The sequence below is a fragment of the Peromyscus leucopus genome, chromosome 12 (assembly GCF_004664715.2).
Source record: "Peromyscus leucopus breed LL Stock chromosome 12, UCI_PerLeu_2.1, whole genome shotgun sequence".
NCBI classification, from domain to species: domain Eukaryota; kingdom Metazoa; phylum Chordata; class Mammalia; order Rodentia; family Cricetidae; genus Peromyscus; species Peromyscus leucopus.
In genome coordinates this window covers 39612474-39631445 of record NC_051073.1, presented here as the reverse complement: position 1 = coordinate 39631445, position 18972 = coordinate 39612474, and the positions used below count along the sequence as shown (strand labels likewise).

Below are 18972 nucleotides of genomic sequence, written 5' to 3'. Positions count from 1 at the left end.
AGGGAGACATGCGGCTCTCATGGGACTGTCTGTGCCTTTGAGAATGAGCATGGCCATTGCTTCCTTACACACAGGTTACAACTTTGATCTTTAAACTTGTGCTTGTGTCTGAAATAAGAAGCAATATTAATGGAAAGCTATGTTTTCTGTTTCCTCTTGCTGATCTTCAAACCCCTATGGAGATTAAAGTCAATCTTAGTTTAACTTTCAGCACAGGACCTGAGCCCATATAGTAAATGACAGATAGATGTTAGCTGTTGGTGTTTGGGATTGTATTTTTCCTTGAAGATTTTCAGTTAGATTTTTTTTTTTTTTTGGGTTTTCGAGACAGGTTTCTCTGTGTTGCTTTGCACCTTTCCTGGAACCTGGTTTGGAGACCAGGCTGGCCTCGAACTCACAGAGATCTGCCTGCCTCTGCCTCCGTGTGCTGGGATTAAAGGCGTGTGCCACCACGGCCCGACAGATTTTTTTTTTTTTTTTGAAAGAGCTGTTACTTTTGGGGTCATAGTGAACAGGCCAAAATTTACTAGTTAACAAATTTACATATAATTATTCTTTAGCATCACTTATATTAGCGTAACGGATACCTTTTTTTTTAACTCATGATATTTATGGAAGAACGTATTTTAAAATAAGCAGTGACACAGAGCTATGAATATAATTTATGATTTTCCCATAACTTTTAGCTTCTAAGCCTTTTGTGCATTAAGTATAAAATGAACCCTCATAATGGATGAACATTTTGAAGCATCAAAGAGTGAAGACTGATCTTCTCCCTGGGTATAGAAGTTATACAAATAAGACTGAATCTTTGACATTAATATACACTTTGCTCTGATAGAATCTCAGGAAATTTGTTTAAGTCACATCAAGGCAAGTGCATACACAAGCCCAGTACTATGAAATCATTCTGCAGGCACTGAGCACTGGATTCACTGCTGTAGCACTACCTCACAGAAGCATGTGAGTCATATATCCAACTACATTTCCTAGTAGCTGTGCTAAAAACTGCAAAACTAAAAGAGACAGGTGAACTCACTCATACTTAGTTATACATATTAACACAGTTACTATCTACAACCATGCTATTTCATTTAACTTAGGACATTGCAAATATAATTTCAATATGCATTCTTTTTTTAATCTTGCCTTAAGAATGACGGCATATAGTTCCTATTAGAAGCATGACTTAATGAGGATTAACCACATTTTAAGTCCTCAATAACCCTATGTGGTTTGTGAACACCACATTAGACAGTGCTGCTCACCTAAGTTTATAACACGGGAAGATACCAGAGAGTAGCAATGTGGTATAGAGAGATGACAAAGACCAGCCCCACATCTCAAATCGTCTGTTTTCTGGCTCTGACATTTGCTATTGATATGACTATGAACAAGTGATTTAGTTCTCCTGGCTCTCAAATCCCTATCCTTTAAAATGGAAAATTTTTATAATACTACCATATTCCTCTCAGGAGACTGGGGGTAAGATTAAATAAGATATTGTATGTGAAAGTGTGCTGTTAAACCATAAAATGCCATGCACATGTAAGGCATTATTACTTCTTTTATTGTAGATTTTGCTCTTATGACTTGCCCAAGGCCACATTCCAAATTGGTAGAGAATGAAGGATAGTATCTGAGGCCTCTGATTTCCAGGCATCTGCTTCAGCTAAAAGCTGTTCATACTAAACTAGTTTAAAAATGGTGCTTTTTTCAAAAATCTTTTTATTTAAAAGATTGAAGAAAGAGGAGAATGGCATTAAGAAGTAAATTCCATATTGAATAGTTACTTGCATAATGTTTTACAGTAAAAGTATATATAAGGATATTTATATCCTTATATATTTAGAATTATAGCCATCAAGGACTGAACTTTACTGATGTCATATAACATAAAACCCCATGTTCTTCAAAGTTTCAAACAACTTTTGAATTAAACTGTAGTTTCTCAACTCTATCTCTAAAACAGCACAACCACAAGAAAATCTTTCTGTACTGGACTTGATTAATAAAACAGATATAGATCAATTCAGCAAGTTTTCCATGGATATTTTTGGTTACAGATGTACTTCATTAATTCTTATGTGTGAGACACTACCACTTACAGTGTGACTCCAAGAGACACATTAATGATAAACAGAAAGTGAGAATTTGTGGGCCTAACCCATATTATCTGGTGCTTACTGTGCATAAGGCATGCTAGATATTAAGTGGTCAGAAGAAGTTTGTTTCTATATTTTTTAATCACTTGCAGATAGGCTATTTCATTTGAAGAAAGTATGGAATATGTGCACCCAGATGTCTGCGGTATATGCATAGGCAATTTGTGCTTTAGAAGGTAAAAATTGATCAGGAAAGGAGCTCTACCTAATTAAAAATAATTTAGAAAGCTCCCTCGTATGATTTTGGAAACCACGGAGGTATACAATGATCTGTTTCTTTTTCTCTAATTGTATGCTTGTCATAGTATTTATATTTATGTATTTGGGTCATTTTCTATATTGTGTCAAATGAACATCTTTTCAAAACTTAAAAGGACATTGAAAAAACACAGACTTTTAGTTCTATGTGAAAGTAAGCATAAACCAAATTCATTTTGACAAGGAAAAAGACATATACTCAACAGTTCTTTATTCTTCTTTCAATCAAAATTCTTTAAAATGACTTTCAGATGGTTATTTTCATTAGAAAACTCGTGATTAAAGCTTCAGACTTGCCTGAATTCTCCATATTGAATAACGGTGATTTTTATTTTGACTTACCGAATCACTACTCTTGACTATTGAATGAAATAGTTTATTGAGTCACCTTTACATTTTACTACTTTTGCACCTTAGTTTGAAAACAAAGAACTTAATTTTTAGAAAGTCCAATAAAATGTATTTTTGATCTTTCTACCACAACTTTTACAAGCAATTCCCCTTCTTTGCCCTGTAATAATCACCTTCTGTGTTTTTTATGATTTAGTTGAACATTATTATTGTAATTTTTTACTGGGTGAGTCCATCAATGTCCTTGGCAGCAAGATTTTGTTACAAGAAATCCAGAAGCTGAGTCTGTAGTTGGTTGTAACAGCTACAGAGTTTCTCTGGGATTTAGTTCACAGCATTCCTCAAGAGTGGACACAACCCATGTCATGCCTCTTCTCACTTGCTTCTCCAACAGCCTCCATCAATCTGAATCCTATAATCTGCTGCTTAAGCAAACATGTATATTTTATTCAATGGCTTTGCATTGTGAATATTTTATTTGGAGAACATCTGGCTTTGATGTTTTGGAACCCAGTCCAAATAATTGGAAGTATCTGTATTAAATATGTAATATCTTAGTAAAATCATTAAATTATTTACATTCCTCCAGGTACTCTGAATGGATTCAAGACAGGATATGATCATGTGACGGGATGCTGCGCTGGATGTGTCTTTTTGTTCAAGTGGTTCTCTAGCACAAGAACATTAAAAAAAACCCTGAAATCTTAACAAATCAATCTTTTAATTATAAACTAAAACTACACTGTAAAAAGTCATTGTGCTATTATGTATCAGGAACTCTCAAACCATGAGTCCAAAAGTCACACTTAAAACCAGGCAACAGTAATAAGCAAAGGATGGTGTAGGTACTATGAGATAATGTCTACTTGTCAGAAATGGATGGTATGATGTGGACTTTTTTCCATCAAAGTTCAAAAGTTAATGTTGTACTTTACATTTTTATTACTTCTATTGAGACATCAATTAAAGAATAAAAGATTCTGCTATGCTGTAATTACTTTTCATTGTGGATGTATTGAATACCACATGTGAACAAAACCATATTTGTTATATCATGCTGTATTTCAAACATCCTAGACTGTCCTTGGGAAAATTCAGTACATATCACTTCAGTCATCTGAAATGAATAATTTCTTCATTTTAGCTCATAACTTCAAACTATAAAATATCAACTGGAAAAAATGGTCCCAATTAAGAGAAATATGATAATGGTAGAAAAACACATATAGACATGTCTGAGAGATGATAAGATTATTTTAATTTTCCCATTTGCACTGGAATTATTTATTTTACAAATCTCCAGATCTTTTATTACTTAAAGTCCTTTGCTGAATCATGAAAAGAACCTTAAGTTAGCAATTTTTCTCTGTACAATCTAGCTGTTAGCATCTGGTGAACACTTGGATACCTACTCAGGTCCTATGGAAACGATTATTCTAAGACTCTATTTCAACATGCCTGGACTTAAAATCATCCAGGCTTGCACTCTGTATTTTACTGTGAGTTTATTTTTTAAACTCGATATTAATGATAGTCTTAAGTCTTTTTCAGCAGTGTAGATAGTACAGGACAATAGTATTTGCAGAAAGGCTGGGTACCTATCTGCCTAGTTGTTTATGCACTCCATGGCAACAAGTGTCTGCTTCACATGTGAACCACCCCATGGTTGGTGTCTCCCTCCCTCCCTCTTCAAACTTACATTTAGGCTTGGCTGGCCAGTAGAATTGAGGACAAATGTCCTTGTTTGACTTTTCTTGTAGTACCACTGGGGCTGGGACTTGTCTCCTCACAAGATTTGCTTTATTTCCAGAACAGCTTCTGAAGTGGAAAAATGAGGATGCTTTTATTCAATTGTATATAAAGTAATAATAATAATAATTATTGACTGTATTTTTATCATATGAGAATTTCCTAGTAGATACAATTTATCATATGAGAAATTGTATAGTAGAAATGTATAAACACATAAAAAATTTCAGTGCACATTTAAGATATAATACAAATTCTTATGTATTGATAAGAAGAAAGAGAGCCCTTTTTTTTACATTTATTTAGACAAGTATGTGTTTATTTTTATGAACATATTGCTGTAGTTTAGATTTGGAATCTCTCCAGAGGTCCATATGTTAAATGCCTGGTTAGTTGATGCAGTCATTGGGAGGTGGTGGATATTTAAGAGGCGTGACCTAGTAGGAGGAAGTTGGGTTACTGGGGGAGTGCCCTTGAGGAAATATTGGTACCCTGATGTTTCTCTTTTTTTTTTTTTTTTTTTTTTTTTTTTTGCTATTACAAAATGAGCAAGCTTCTTCTTCCACTCACTGCCACTATAATGTACCACTAAAGGCTCAAAACAGCAGAGTCAGGAGCTCATGAAATGACACTTCCAAAACCATACCCCAGAGACACTTCTCTTTTTTAACATATTGGTTACAGTCACACAAAGCTAACACATACAAACATGTTTGTACAAATAGATCAGACACCTTTTGTCTTTACTAGTTCCCATCCTCATGTACTAAATTTTCAGTAGTTCTACTCCCGCTGACAGAGATTAGAGACCCTTTAGGAACGAATTGGGCATTTATTATTTAGCAAGCCAATTTTTGAGGAAGTAATGCCTGAGGAAGAAAATTAAGAAAAGTCAAACATATCTTTCAAAAGATACACTTTCTACCTCCTTTGAATACACGTTGAATTAGAGGTTGTTCTTAATGACTTATCAAAAAGGATGTGGTGGGCTTTGGCTTGTGTAAATTTCCTTTCCATGATGACACAAGTCAAGCAGATACACCCTCTTCATACATTGCCCTCACTGAAACACTTCCCATGTCATGTGAGATTTTTCCCCACTGAAGCCAGCCTTCAGAACTTCACTGCTTTTCCTAACAGATACTCTCATGCGTTTCGTTGTGTAGCACAGAGATGTGTCTAGGAGGTATCTGTATTTGTTGTTCAGAAAAGATTTAAACAGAAACATCAGAATTTAGGTCAACAAGATTTGAAAGTCACCTTTTGTTGATTAGGAAGTAAATGTAGAATTGGGTATCCAATCTGAAGTTTTTTGCAATAAGTGGTATATTCTAGAATAGTACTCTCTAATGTTCTCTGTAATAAAAAAGATGTTCTATATTTTCTACTTTCTAATATGGTATCCACTTGTTACATGTGGCTGTTCAGCTCTTAAAAATGTGGCTAGTGTGACTAAGGAACCACATATTCTACTCTTTTTGCTTTTAATTGATTTGAAGTAATTGACCTGTCTGCAACTAGTGACTGTGGTCAGAGAGTATGGTTGTAGGATTTTTGCTGTAATTGGTATTCAACACAAAATGGATCTATAGAATTGTAATGCCCAGCCTCTGGCATACCACTTCCCCATGAAGCCTGCACAATTTTTCCTCAGAACTGAGGGTGGCTCCATTATCAGTGTGAATGTCACCTCTTATGGGTATTGAGACATAAATAAATACTCAGCCCTGAGTGATTTGGACATCTTCTTTACTCAGAAAGCCATGGGACCTCAAACTACCTGGTAATAAAGTTCATTGGCCGTAAATGGACATAAATGCTAGACTTTTCCAGCCCTCTGCAAGTGTCATATGACTCTTTACATAAGACTGGCTAGAAGCAGGCAGCTAAGGAGGTAAGACCCTGCAAGCAGAGTTGCTTCCATGAGTAAGAACTCTCCAAATTGTGAGCTGATTTCTGACACAGGACGATAGATACTATGTATGTCTCTTGATAATTTCTTCAATACTGTAAGCACTGGTTAGGTACAAATCACAATCCTGATAGTGGAGATAGAATGTTGAAAGGTAATTATAGTCCCTCCCCTCTTTTCTATTCAACTATAGTTGAAAAGAAAGCTATCGTCCCTCCCCTCACTAATTGACTAATTGCATTAGACCAGTGGTTCTCAATCTTTTTAACACTGCGACCCTTTAACACAGTTCATCATGTTCTGGTGACCCCTCAACCATAAAATTATTTCCATTGTTACTTCATAACTATAATTTTGCTACTGTTATGAATCATAGTGTAAATATCTGATATGTAGGATATCAGATATTCAACCAAAGGGGTTGTGACCCACAGGTTGAGAACCCCTTCAATAGACTGTAGTAGTTTTCATAATGACTTCTGCTAAATTTATGCTTTCTTTCTGATTGTGGTGAAAATGGAAGAGGAGAAAGAGATGCAACATGAATAGAAGTCCTAAAGAATCATTACTAGGTGTATGTTGCACATTCAATTCGATTTAGTTCTCTCTGAATAGCTTTCACGGATCCAGACTCAAAACACACATCTACAAAGCAAAGGCAAATTCCCCCCTTTTAAAGTGCAATACTGCAGTACAGAAAATAACCTGAGAGATTTGAGTTGTCATTTTTAGATCATGAGATTAGCATTTGATTTCACGTATTTTGATAATTCACTACATATATTTAAAAGTTTCCCTCCTCTCTTAACTAGAAGAACTTTCTTTAAAATAATTACTAGTTAAAAGGCTCTTTGTTACTAGTAATGTAAGGAGACTTTAATTTTTACTTTGCTACTCATAACCCTATTGGAAAGAGTGTTATAGTCACTGTGTATAAAATAAATCAAAGTATTCAGGATTGAGACACTGCAAGATAGGAGTGGTAATATTACTTACACAGGCAATTTAAAACTCACCGCATATCAGTTTATTTTGGAAGAATGAGCTAGAAATATAGCAGAGTACTATAAGCAAGAAATATTCAAACTTCATTTTCTTCACATAATAATTGTATGATTAAGTATATGGTTCAACATGCACTTATTAGATGAATTGACATTGACAAGGTTTTTAGGATAAAAGAGGTAAGAATTAAATGGCTGTACCAACAATGTCTAGAATTTAAAGGAGCTGAAGACAATAACATAAGGTTTTTTCAAATATATTAATTGATGATACCATTGACTTAAAAATGTATTATTTAATGTGTATGTGCCTAAGTGTATGTATGTTATCATATGTGTTCATGTCCCATGGGAGCCAGAAGAGGACACTGGATTCTCCAGAACTGGAATTACAGTGACTTATAAAGCTCCTCAATATGAGGGCTGAGAACTGAATCCTGGTCCTCTGTAAGAGCAGCAGGTACTTCTAACTCCTAACTCCATTTCCCCAGCCTCATTTTTAATTTTTATAAACAGGTATTTTTAAAATTATTTTTTAGAAATGAATTGCAAAGCATTAGAAAGCAACCATATGGAAAATGATACAAAATATTGTAAATAAAAATCATTGGCCAGGTGATGGTAGCACATGCCTTTAATCCCAGGCAGAAGCAGGTGGATTCCTGTGAGCTTGAGACCAGCCTAGTCTAGTTAGTTAGTCTAGTTAGTTCTAGGACAGCTAAGGCTACACAAAGAAACCCTGCCTCAAAAAAAAAAAAAAAAAAAAAAAAAAAAAAAAAAAAAAAAAAAAAAGAAAGAAAAGGAAGAAAAAAAGCCAAACCAACAACAGACCCCCCCATCCCCAAAAACCAAAAACTGAAAAACCAAACAAAAGAAAAAATCATCATGAACAAATTAAAAGGTGGAGGCTACCTTAGTCCTTGAAAAACTTATACTTTGGAAATTTTTAACATGGTTCCAATTCCTCACCTCTCCTTTGTGTTCCTTCCTATCAATTTGGGAAACCTTATGGTGGCTTTGACCAATCTAGTACCCAGCACAGTAGAAGAGACATAGCAGAGCTTTCTTCTCCGTATCCCCTCTCTCTTTCTCTCCTCCTCCTCTTTATCGTTATTTTGAGACAGTGTCTCATGTAGTTCAGGCGGGCCTGGAACTTGTTATGTAAGGATGGCACTGAACTCTCAATCCTCCTGTCTCCTCCCAGTTGTCAGCATTGCAGCAGTGTGTTACCACACCTGGCGTAACTTCTGAAGTTTGTTCATAGAAGAACAAGTGGTTGTCTTGTGTACTGGGCTGTGGTCTTTGGGAACCCTGAGCTGGGTGTCTGAGGAGGATGACTGACCACCTTCAGACCATACACAGAAGCCTTATGCTAGTCTTCGTCAGTTAAGTTCAGCCATCCTTCCACCCTTGCCAGGCATCATCCTTTCCCCAAGACCACAGTATGGATGAGCTTTCAATCATTTAAACCTCAGTTAGAACAGTCCTCTCTCACAAAGGACTTTCTTACTCTGCTCTAAAATAAACTTCTCATTCACATGTGTCCCTAATCTCTCTTAAATTCTACACTTGCGGTTAGAACTTCCTTCCTTAATCGTGCATCATAATCACTCAAAGTCTGCCTTCACATGAACTGCTCTCCCAGTAACTTTGCTTTTCTTCCACCTCTCCATCTCCTTCTCTTTCCCTTGAAGGGGTTTCAGATAGCCCAGGTTAGCTTCAACCTCATTATGTAGCTGAGGAGGATGATGAACCTCTGCATCTCCTGCCTCTACCTTTTAAGTGCTGGAACTACTGGCATGTATCAGCATACCCTCCTCTAGTTCCCTACCTGGAGGCTGGAAACGTGTTTCTTTTAGACTAGAACATATCTTGTGACTAGAACTGGGCCTGGCACATGACTAAGTCTTTATAAATACTTGTTATATCCCTTATAAATAAACACATCTTGCAATTCTGAAATCCAGAACTCAACAGGGAAAGAAAACCAGCACTTGAGATTTTAAACACATTATTTTCTTTTTAAAGCCAGACATTTTAAATTCTATGGGCATTTTAAAAGGCTTTGATGGTTCTGATTAGACTTAAGTACATTCCTTCAATTTGGAAGAAAAGAAAAACCCACAAACAAAATCACAGCAGCGTAAAATTTTTTCAGGAGTATGATGAGAGCTCCCTTGTCAAATAACATACTTTTGAAACTGTATCACTGTTCAGCAGGCTCCTTGCTTTGAAATGAAGAATGTTTATCTTTCACCAATATTTTATTGCTGTTGAACATGTGGTTATTTACTGGATAAGGAGAAGTCTTAATAAAAGACTTTCTTTTATCACTGGAAGCGTTGAAAACAGCATTTTTTTTTTTTAAAAAAAACATAGTTTTATTATTTTATTTTTAAGACTGGCTTAACTCAAGAATAAGGTGGCATATTTAGTGCATTTGGTAAGTGGAATTAGAACAGTTGCCTGTGGTACCATTCACTCTGGGATACAAGAGCCTTGTGGATTGGGTTCCAGCAACCAGGTATGATCTATGATCATACAATTCTATATTACTGAGATTTAATTCTATAAAACCATTGAATATAATGTGTATTGCTATTCCAAATTGCTATTTATAGATGTGCCACAACATTTCAGAAAGCACATAGCATTTTCTCAGACATCCAGACACAGGGTTCAATACATATATTAGCATAGCCTCTCCTAACCAGTCTTGAATTTCCAACATAAAGCAGGCTGATTATCTTCTTATGGTTTATGAAGAAAGAGGGAATACATAAACGTGCCCTTTGGACCACTTCCTTGCTAATTGTGTTGTCTGCCTACTCTCAATTAATCCTACAACTGTGCAGCAAATGAATAAAGGCAGGGAGATGAAAGATTCTATGTTTTCGCACAGCGCTGAAAGAAAAAATTGGTGAACCAGAAATCAGTAAAACAAAACTATCAAATCTTATCCCAACAGCATCATCCAAGGACTACATTTTAAGTTTTGCAAGGTATACTAAATATTACCATACTGATGCATAGTGATATCAAGAGCATAACACATGTTCATTGATCAATACTGCTACTAAACTCAATATAGTATTACATTTGAGTTGTTCAGAAATGGATGAACTTAGAAAAAATTAATGAGTTAGACACCTTGAGGTTCCTGGAAGTCAGTTTTTCTTTCCTATAGAGAAGCCTATTGATTTAGTCCATGGCTGATATAATGTTTAGAAGTAGAGAGACCCCATTTTCATTTTAATTAACAGAAACTCAAGGTTATATATTGTGAAATTCCTTTCTACTGGAATAGGATCAAATCTTAATTGACAGCTAAATCTTTGTAACTAGAAGAAAGAAAAGATTCTAGGGTCATATTAAGCCACCCCTAAGGATCTAGATTGCTAAATCACTGGCTTTCTTTTAAGTTTGATTAGTGAGACTTTCATTTCTTCTTGTTTATAAAACCCATCAATGGTCTCATGACTTCAGTTATAAGGTCAAAGGGGGCAACACTAATTGATCTGGTAAAAGTTGAAAATACTTATATCTCTAAGTTATATATGACATGGTTGGATTCTATTAGTTTGGAATGGGGGTAATAGGAGTGTGGAATCAACTACTCAAAATGCAAATGTATTTGAGAAATGGTGACTTTAGTTTGGAAGGCTAGAGGAGAGGAGCTTCAATGGTTGGGATCTAAAATTGCCCCTTATGACAGTTTAAGTGGTGATATTTGACAGAAAGTCTCTGTGAAATTTTTTTTATTGTAGGTTCATATTTTTTTTTGCAACATGTTATTTCCCAGGGACAGCTCATCTTTGCTGAGGAGATAAGGAAGGCAGATATTTTTTCAGTAAAGCAAGCAATGAAATGAGTCTTCAGAGAGACTACAGTGTTAAGAACATAATGGTGGTTCAGGCTGGCCAGAAGCCATTCAAATAACAGATGGAAAAACAAATGAATGCTATGTCTTTTTAATTGTAAATATTCAAAGAGAATAAGATATAAAGTCTTCTTTCATGGATCTAAATATTTGAAAATATAGAACAAGTCTCAAGCTGAACCGAAATATAAAAAGCATGTAAATTTTTAGGCTTAAGCTAACTGTATTATAAAATCTTTGCATTAAGTCATCTCATCATTTACATTATGATCAGTTAACATAGTCATCTAGGAAATACTTTATTTGGTAATCAATTAATTAAATACAATATTTTACCTATAATAATCTATCATCCAATTTGTTTTCAAAAGTTAAGGGTTGGCATATTCCTGTTAAGTTGATTCTTGTGTCTCCAAAACACATGTGAAAAACTTCAAGTTTATCTTGCTACTTGTTCTGTGAAATGACCATGAATAAGAGCAGGGTTGGAAGAAGCATGGAGAGAAAAAAAATGTTTTCTATGATCTTGGGAAGTGATCAAGACTTTGAAACATCCCAGGAAGAACAGGATGAGAACCAGACTCCAGACATCAAAGCATGGTTGAGGTCCAATTTTGGTGTGGTCATACTGACTTCAGTGTTCTAGATGATAATTTTATTATTATTATTATTTGAATGTAATAATTCTTTCCTCCCCTCAACAATTAAACCAAATTTACAAAAGTCTTTCCTACAAAATAGTTATAAGTGATGTTGTACTAAGCAATACTAATAAGAGCTATCAATTATTAGGATGTCTAGGCTCTGTCTACTGAATATACTTTAAATATACACGATTCTGTCTTCACACTCTTACAATATGGCAACACTCTTATTTTTAAGATCACTTAATATGGTCTTGAATGAATGTATACACAAATATTTTAAACATTAACCTTTTGAGTATTTTAATTATGATTATATGTGTGTATATATCTGTGTATGTGCAAATACACATGTACGTGCATATGTAATTATGAATATGTGTGTATCTCTCTGTGTGTGCATGCACGAATGGTGTGTGTGTGTGTGTGTGTGTGTGTGTGTGTGTGTGTGTGTGCCTGTGTGTGAATGTGTCTATGTATGGGCTGTGCATATGAGTACAGGTCCTCATGGAGGTACAAGGAGTCAGTTTCCCCTACACCTGGAGTTACAGGTGGATATGAGTTCCCCAAAGTGGGTGCTGGAAGCAGAATTCTGGTCCTCTGGAAGAGCAGGACATACTTTTAATCAAAGAACCATCTCTCTAGCCTTTGTTCGTCTACATTTTAAAGACAGAAGCTATGATTCGTTTCATTCTCCCCGGAACACTGTGAGTGCCTCATAGCTGATGCCTAGAAAATATTTCTTAGATTAAGTGAAATGTCATTTCTTGTGCTTACCCCGAGGGGTAGACTTCTTTTAGTCATTTTGTCCTTTGAAAAACACAACTTTGAAGATCCCTAAGGAAAAATGGAATTTTTTAACCCAACAAGCAATGTGGATTGACTCATCTCTGTCTTTTTGGGTCACTGAGGACAACTGAGAGATAAAAGGGAAGATTGGAGGGTATTTTTACAGGAATTGGTGGGAAGGTAGAAATACTAATTCTGGTAAAAAAAAAAAAAAAAAAAAAAAAAAAAAAAAAAAAAAAAAAAAGACTTGTGCTTTCCAAGGGTTAAAATCAAAGACATAAGACAACCAGGATGCTGTGAACTTATAGTCTTCTGTGGGGTGCATGAGATGCAACAGCCCATGTGACCACCAGTGCTCTGAACTGAGAATCCCAGCAAGATGGGGCTTTCACACAAAAGATGGGAAGGTTATGCTTGGGGTCAAACTCCTAAATAAATTCTTTCTTGTTTGTTTGGTTATTTTCAATATTCAATCCCGATTTATCAGCCTTTCCAGTGGCCTGCTGGACCCTGTTCACACTGTTCAATGTCCTGATCAACCCTGACAATGATTATGACTCTGTTGTGCTGCATGCAAGAGAATCAGGAGATCACAAAGACCCTTCTCTCCAAGCCCATTCTTTACCGCTTTGATCAATGCACAGTAATTTTTTTTAAGCATTCAGTCATACCAGGAACCATCATTGCCAAACACAGTTGCACCTGCACGTGTGTACACAGTGCTGTATAAAGTAAATGAAACAGGCTCCACACCTTGCCTCTAGGAGCTCACAATAAAAAACCAGACAATTGATGCAGTGAAAACAATGGGTGAACAGATGTACAGCTGTGTAAACAGAGAAATAGAATCAATTAGAGGATTTGGTACGAAGTGCTAGTATGGGTGCTGTTTTTATGTTGGAACTGAAGGAAGTGAAATTCTCAGTGTGCAGAAAACGATGTAGGCTTTTCAAAGATAAGGAAGGAGAGGTTGATGACGAGGGAAAGAAGTTTCCCTCCGGAGCAAGAGGAAAGGGTATTTCCCACTCCCCACTTGAAGGGTTCATGTCTGTTACTTTGGTCTCCACTATTTTCTAAGAGATTTGGTCGTAACCAGCGTGCAGAAGGAAAATGAAAATGTATTAAGCAGTGTACAGCCTGCCAGAGAGATTTCATAAGCCTTCTTTCTTTCCACTGGAAACCAGGCTAAAAGAAAATAAAAACCAGAATGTATTATAATTGTACATTCCACTTATAACCAACGAGCAGATGCCAATTGATTTTCCAAGGAAATGATTGCTTTGGGTTGTTCTTGAGAGCAATGTCACCGGCCATTCTGGGGCCTGCACTGGGCTGGACAGAAATGGACCTGCACTCACAGAACTCAGCTGAAAGCAAATTCCTGCAGGTCTCTGGTTCAGTCACCCAGGCCTGATGGGTATCTTTCTTCTTGTAAATACATCCAGATAGGGAATTAGAAAGCCTCCTGAGGAATCCTTTCCAGGGTTTACAAAGCCTTTGGTGCCAGTAAAAAATCTTTCCATCTAACTTAAATTCCTTTATCCGTAATTTAAATTCATTTCCTCTCCTTTCCTCATCAGAGAGGACACTACACACTGCCCCTACCCCCTATCCAGTCATTTCTTTAAAGACAACTGTGAAACATACACCTCAGGCCTCTCCCTCAGACATACATGACTTCTATTTCACATGGCATCTACTCATAATCTTTCTTTGCTCTTCCCAACTTTGGCCTCTGGTTTTATTTATTTATTTTTTTCTGTTAGAAACTTGCTGAAGAGTTCTTAAAATTGTCATTTCATTCTTGATTTGATGAGGTTTATTCTACAAATATTGACATGTTAGTATGTTCTATTTCTCTAATCCCTGACAGGTTTTAATTGATTAGGTCATACAAAACTTAAACTCTAGAATTTATGCTTCCTTAGAATTGGTGAGATGACCTCAAGATCTGGATGGTCACTTACTAGCTCTTAACAAGTTGGGTAATTTATTTCTAAACATTGTGGTGGAAGCTTGAGATATTTTTTGTGCCTATAAAATGAAATAATAGATCAAATAATTTTACAGTATTAAAGGTATAATTTTACTACCTTTAATACTCAATCACTCTATGGATATAGTTTGAGTATTCTTTTGGCCAAAAACAAAGTTGCTGTCCCCTAACAAACATTATTTTTGTCCAAGGTGTCATCTTATTTTTGATTTCTCTAGCAACAACCTTCAAATTACAACTTGAGTTTCTCTACTGAGGAATTTTAAAATAATTTTAATATAACTTCTTTCAGGTATGTACTTTGGGTCATAAGATACATATATTTACAGCTTGTTTTTTGCATATCCTATATTATTTTTTCAGTAAATTATTGTCTGAATGTTTTTGCAAGGTCACTGATACCAAATGAGGTGGTTCTTTTTGATTTTTTGTCTTTTAAAATCAAGTAGCTTTTAGGCAAGGAGGAAAGAAGACAGAAAAATTGCAATTACAAATCTCCTCTCTCCACATGGATATATTTCTTGCATGCCCTGGGACCTTTCAAGCACATACTAACAAAATGAATCTTTTGAGAATATGATAGCACACAGATTTCCCTTTAGTCCCCAAACTTAAATACTGTAGAATTAAAACAAATATTGAAAACAATTCTCAAAAGCAGGGCTTTGAAAACAGTCAGTGGATGTGATTTTTTTGGGAGGGTTAATCTTTTCTTCTGCAATGATCCAGTTAGTGTCAATTTTCTCCTCCTTTAAAGCTTGGATGAACTTTGAAACAAACACTAACAGGCAGAGTAGGCATCATTCCCTCCTAGAAAACTCTCTGCTCTAACATTGTCGGAGGTTTTGTGAGATAATAGCTGGGTGTTCTTACTTGGGCACCTTTCCCCTATCAGCTTGGCCTCATCTTTCCCTTTTCTCGGAGACACATCTTTCACTAAAGCTATCTTCTGTTTAACTTGAAAAAAAAAATGTTCCTGACAAAACCGATAGCTAATTATGTAATGGAAATCTGAATCAATCATATTCCAGATAATAAAGCAGAATGAATGCTGGTTATAACGTTATGTCTCCTTTTGCCTGTGCTAAGGCTATCCACAGTTTCTTTCTTTCTTATTTATTTATTTTGCCTTAACAACCATATGGCCTCGGTTTTTAAGTCATTTCTGCTGGTTTTCTGTGAGGATCACCACATCTCTCTCCTCCTTTCCTGTAGCCTTGTCCTTCCAGACATGCTGGTGGCTTTGAGCCACCTGAGCACAAAGCAAGTGTTCTGGACTCACTGGTTGACCCTTGCCTGGCCTGTTGAGTAGCCAGCTTCTTTGATAGTTTGTTCCGTCTTATGCCATGTATCTAATATTCCATTTCTCTAAGCAGCTCTCAGATCTCTTGACCAATAACCATGCCATCTGGCAGTAAGCCAGCTGTACTGGAGTTGGTGGTGAGCAAGGGAGATGGCATGCTTGTGTTTTGTTATCTTTATGCAACTCTCTATGTTCTGGATGGCTTGGGAGTGCTCTTTGCCATTCTTTTCATCCTTTAAGCCCTTTCTTTTCTTTAAGTCACTCCTTTCTTCAAGAGTCATCTTCTGTTCAGTCTCTTTTTTCTCTCCTCTCATTCTTTTTAAAAGCTATGTTTTTAAACTTTATTTAATTAAAGTGTAATGGCATCATTTCTCCCTCTTCACTCCAACCCTTCTCATATTACCCCTTCTCTTTCAAGTCAATGGCCTCTTTCTCTTTAATTGTTGTTACACGCACACACACACACCACACACACACACACACACACACACACACACACACACACACACACAACCCCCCCCTCCCTTAATACAACCTGTTGAGTTCCTTTAGTGTTGCTTCTGTATGTTTATCCAGTACCATTTGGTATTAGACAGTCAGAGGGGGCTCTTCCCTGGGAAGACTGACCCTCACTTTTTTCTCTTCTATGCATTCTGAAATCACCAAGAAAGCAGGAAGTTCCAAGAAAGGGGCTGGAGAGGCTAAGGAATTCTTAAGGAAGATCTTCCTGTTACTGCTTGTTTCTCAGAAACTGTAATCCCTTACCGTTCTTGATCTAAAGGATCTTCCTTCTCTTCTGTTTTGATTCCAAACACAGTGATTACCTCTTCTTAGTGTCAGTTTAGTGCTAGATCCCAGGTTTTGGACACAGGGCTTATTCTTTCATTTTCTCTATTCACCCACTCACTCACTCACTCATAATGGAAGCAGCTCATTCTGCTATGAAAAACATGGTTCAGGAAGGTAGAAAAGCCCCTTTTAACTTAGATTGCCTCATTAATTTGGATTTTAATTGATGTCAGCTTGTATGATACATGCATATGAATATAATTCCCTCGAAACTCCTTATTGAAGACCTATGTGTCATTACACTCTTTACTTAACTTTATCACCTTAAAGAAAATTTAAGTTAGCAGGGAGCCCATATAAGGAAACTATTCATGATAATACAATGTATGGGCTAATACAACCAACATGTGTAACACAAAATGTAAGAGTCTATACCTTTCCTGTATCTTCCTCTTCCTGAAAATTTTCTACATGTCATTGAGTATTAGAAGTCAACAAAACTATACTCAATTCACTTGCTTCCTTTTCTGTGATTATAGCAGAGAAGTGTCTGCTAGTTAAGTAACAATCTGGAAAATGGTGAGGAGCCAGTGACATGGCTTAGTGATGGCTTTCCTCTAAATCTGAAGACCTTAATCTGGTCCCTAGGATCCACAATGTAGAAAGTGAGAACTGGTTCCCACTTGTTGCCCCTTGACTTCCACACATGCATCAAGGCATCAGCACTGTGACATGTGTGTCCCCTACACTACACAAAATAAATATATAAATAAATGTAAGAAAAAACTTAAAGAAACCCTACGATGCAACAGATTTAACTGGGTGTCCTCCCAGTGATTTCTGCATACCTATCAGATGTTTGTGTCACCAAGATTGTCAAAGATAGGTGATTATGATTATCGTTCTAACAATGAAGACTAGCAATGTAGATGTACACAAATAAATGCCAGCATTAATCTAGCTTAAAGCAGTGTCAACTTGGAGGACCCAGTGAGCACGGGCAGAAATGGCAAGTGAGGTCAGTTAGCTCCTCCCTTTACATAAATGAATGATGTCAATGTGGATAATACTTGCTACCTGCTAAGTGCTGAATGTTATTTGTGAGGTGTATCATTTATACAAGGCTTCAGACAAATATTTCTTTTTTTAATTAAGAATTTTTTTTAATTAGCTTACAAAATAATGGAATTTCACATAGGATCATCATGAATATTCCATACTGGTTGATTCTCTCCCTCTCCCCTTTATCCCCTGCCTTCTGCTTTCTACCTTTCCCAACTCCACCTTTCACCCACTACCCATTCTCTCTCCTTCCACTTCATTGTTTTTCTCTCCACCCTTCCCCTTTTGTCACTTAGGTCCCTTTCTAGTTGCTTGGACTTTACTTAATAAACAACATTTTCTATTTATTCCACAAAACATAGATGTGATGGCTTTCCTAAGCCCACTTAGCCTACCACGACAAACTTTGATTCAGTTCCAAGGTAGACAGTACACACACTTAAACACTTTCCTCTGGGAAATATGCTCCTTGCTTGTGAGGGATTTTATACCACAGCCTCATGAACATTTACCATAGCTTCTGGTTACACATGGAGGTGGGAAAATTCAAAGCAAATGCTAAAGAATTAGACCTCTTGGAAATAATTAGGATTTTGAATTTCCTGTTAGGCTTAGGTCAGAGCGCCAAGTAGCATGACTGGAATTTAAAAGGGCCTGAATAGTCTTATGACTAATAATAGCATTTTGTAGTCATGAGGACCGAGACAAAAAAGGAGCAAACAGCAAGCTCTAAGGTCAAACATTCAGCTTGAGGAGGTTAGGAAAACACTTCTTTTCCTAGGTTCAAATGTCACGCAAAGAAATGCCAATGATTGGCTACAGTCGCACCTTATGCCATTTACTAATAGACCTTCTGGGACTACTGCAAACCATCTGGTCTACGGCAGGCCACCTGCTGCATTTTCTGTCCGGATTCTACTTGACTCAGCATTGTTAACACAGAGTATTGGTTGAAATGCTAATAGTTTATAACGTCTTTTTGTAGAGGAGTTTAGAGCATGCATGTAAAATTTCTGGTCAAGATGACCAGATGAGACCATGTATTATCTTTAGACAGTCAGTTAATTTGT

The 18972-nt window shown here is 36.4% G+C and overlaps 1 protein-coding gene across 1 annotated transcript in view; it reads right to left on the bottom strand.

The window, feature by feature from the left end:
* Positions 1-18972, bottom strand: part of Col8a1 (collagen type VIII alpha 1 chain) — a 130888-nt gene that overhangs the window by 48609 nt on the left and 63307 nt on the right. The window contains exon 2 of the mRNA XM_028867534.2: positions 4474-4592. The gene's annotated coding sequence lies outside the window, so the exon portion shown is untranslated. The remainder of the gene's footprint in view (positions 1-4473; positions 4593-18972) is intronic.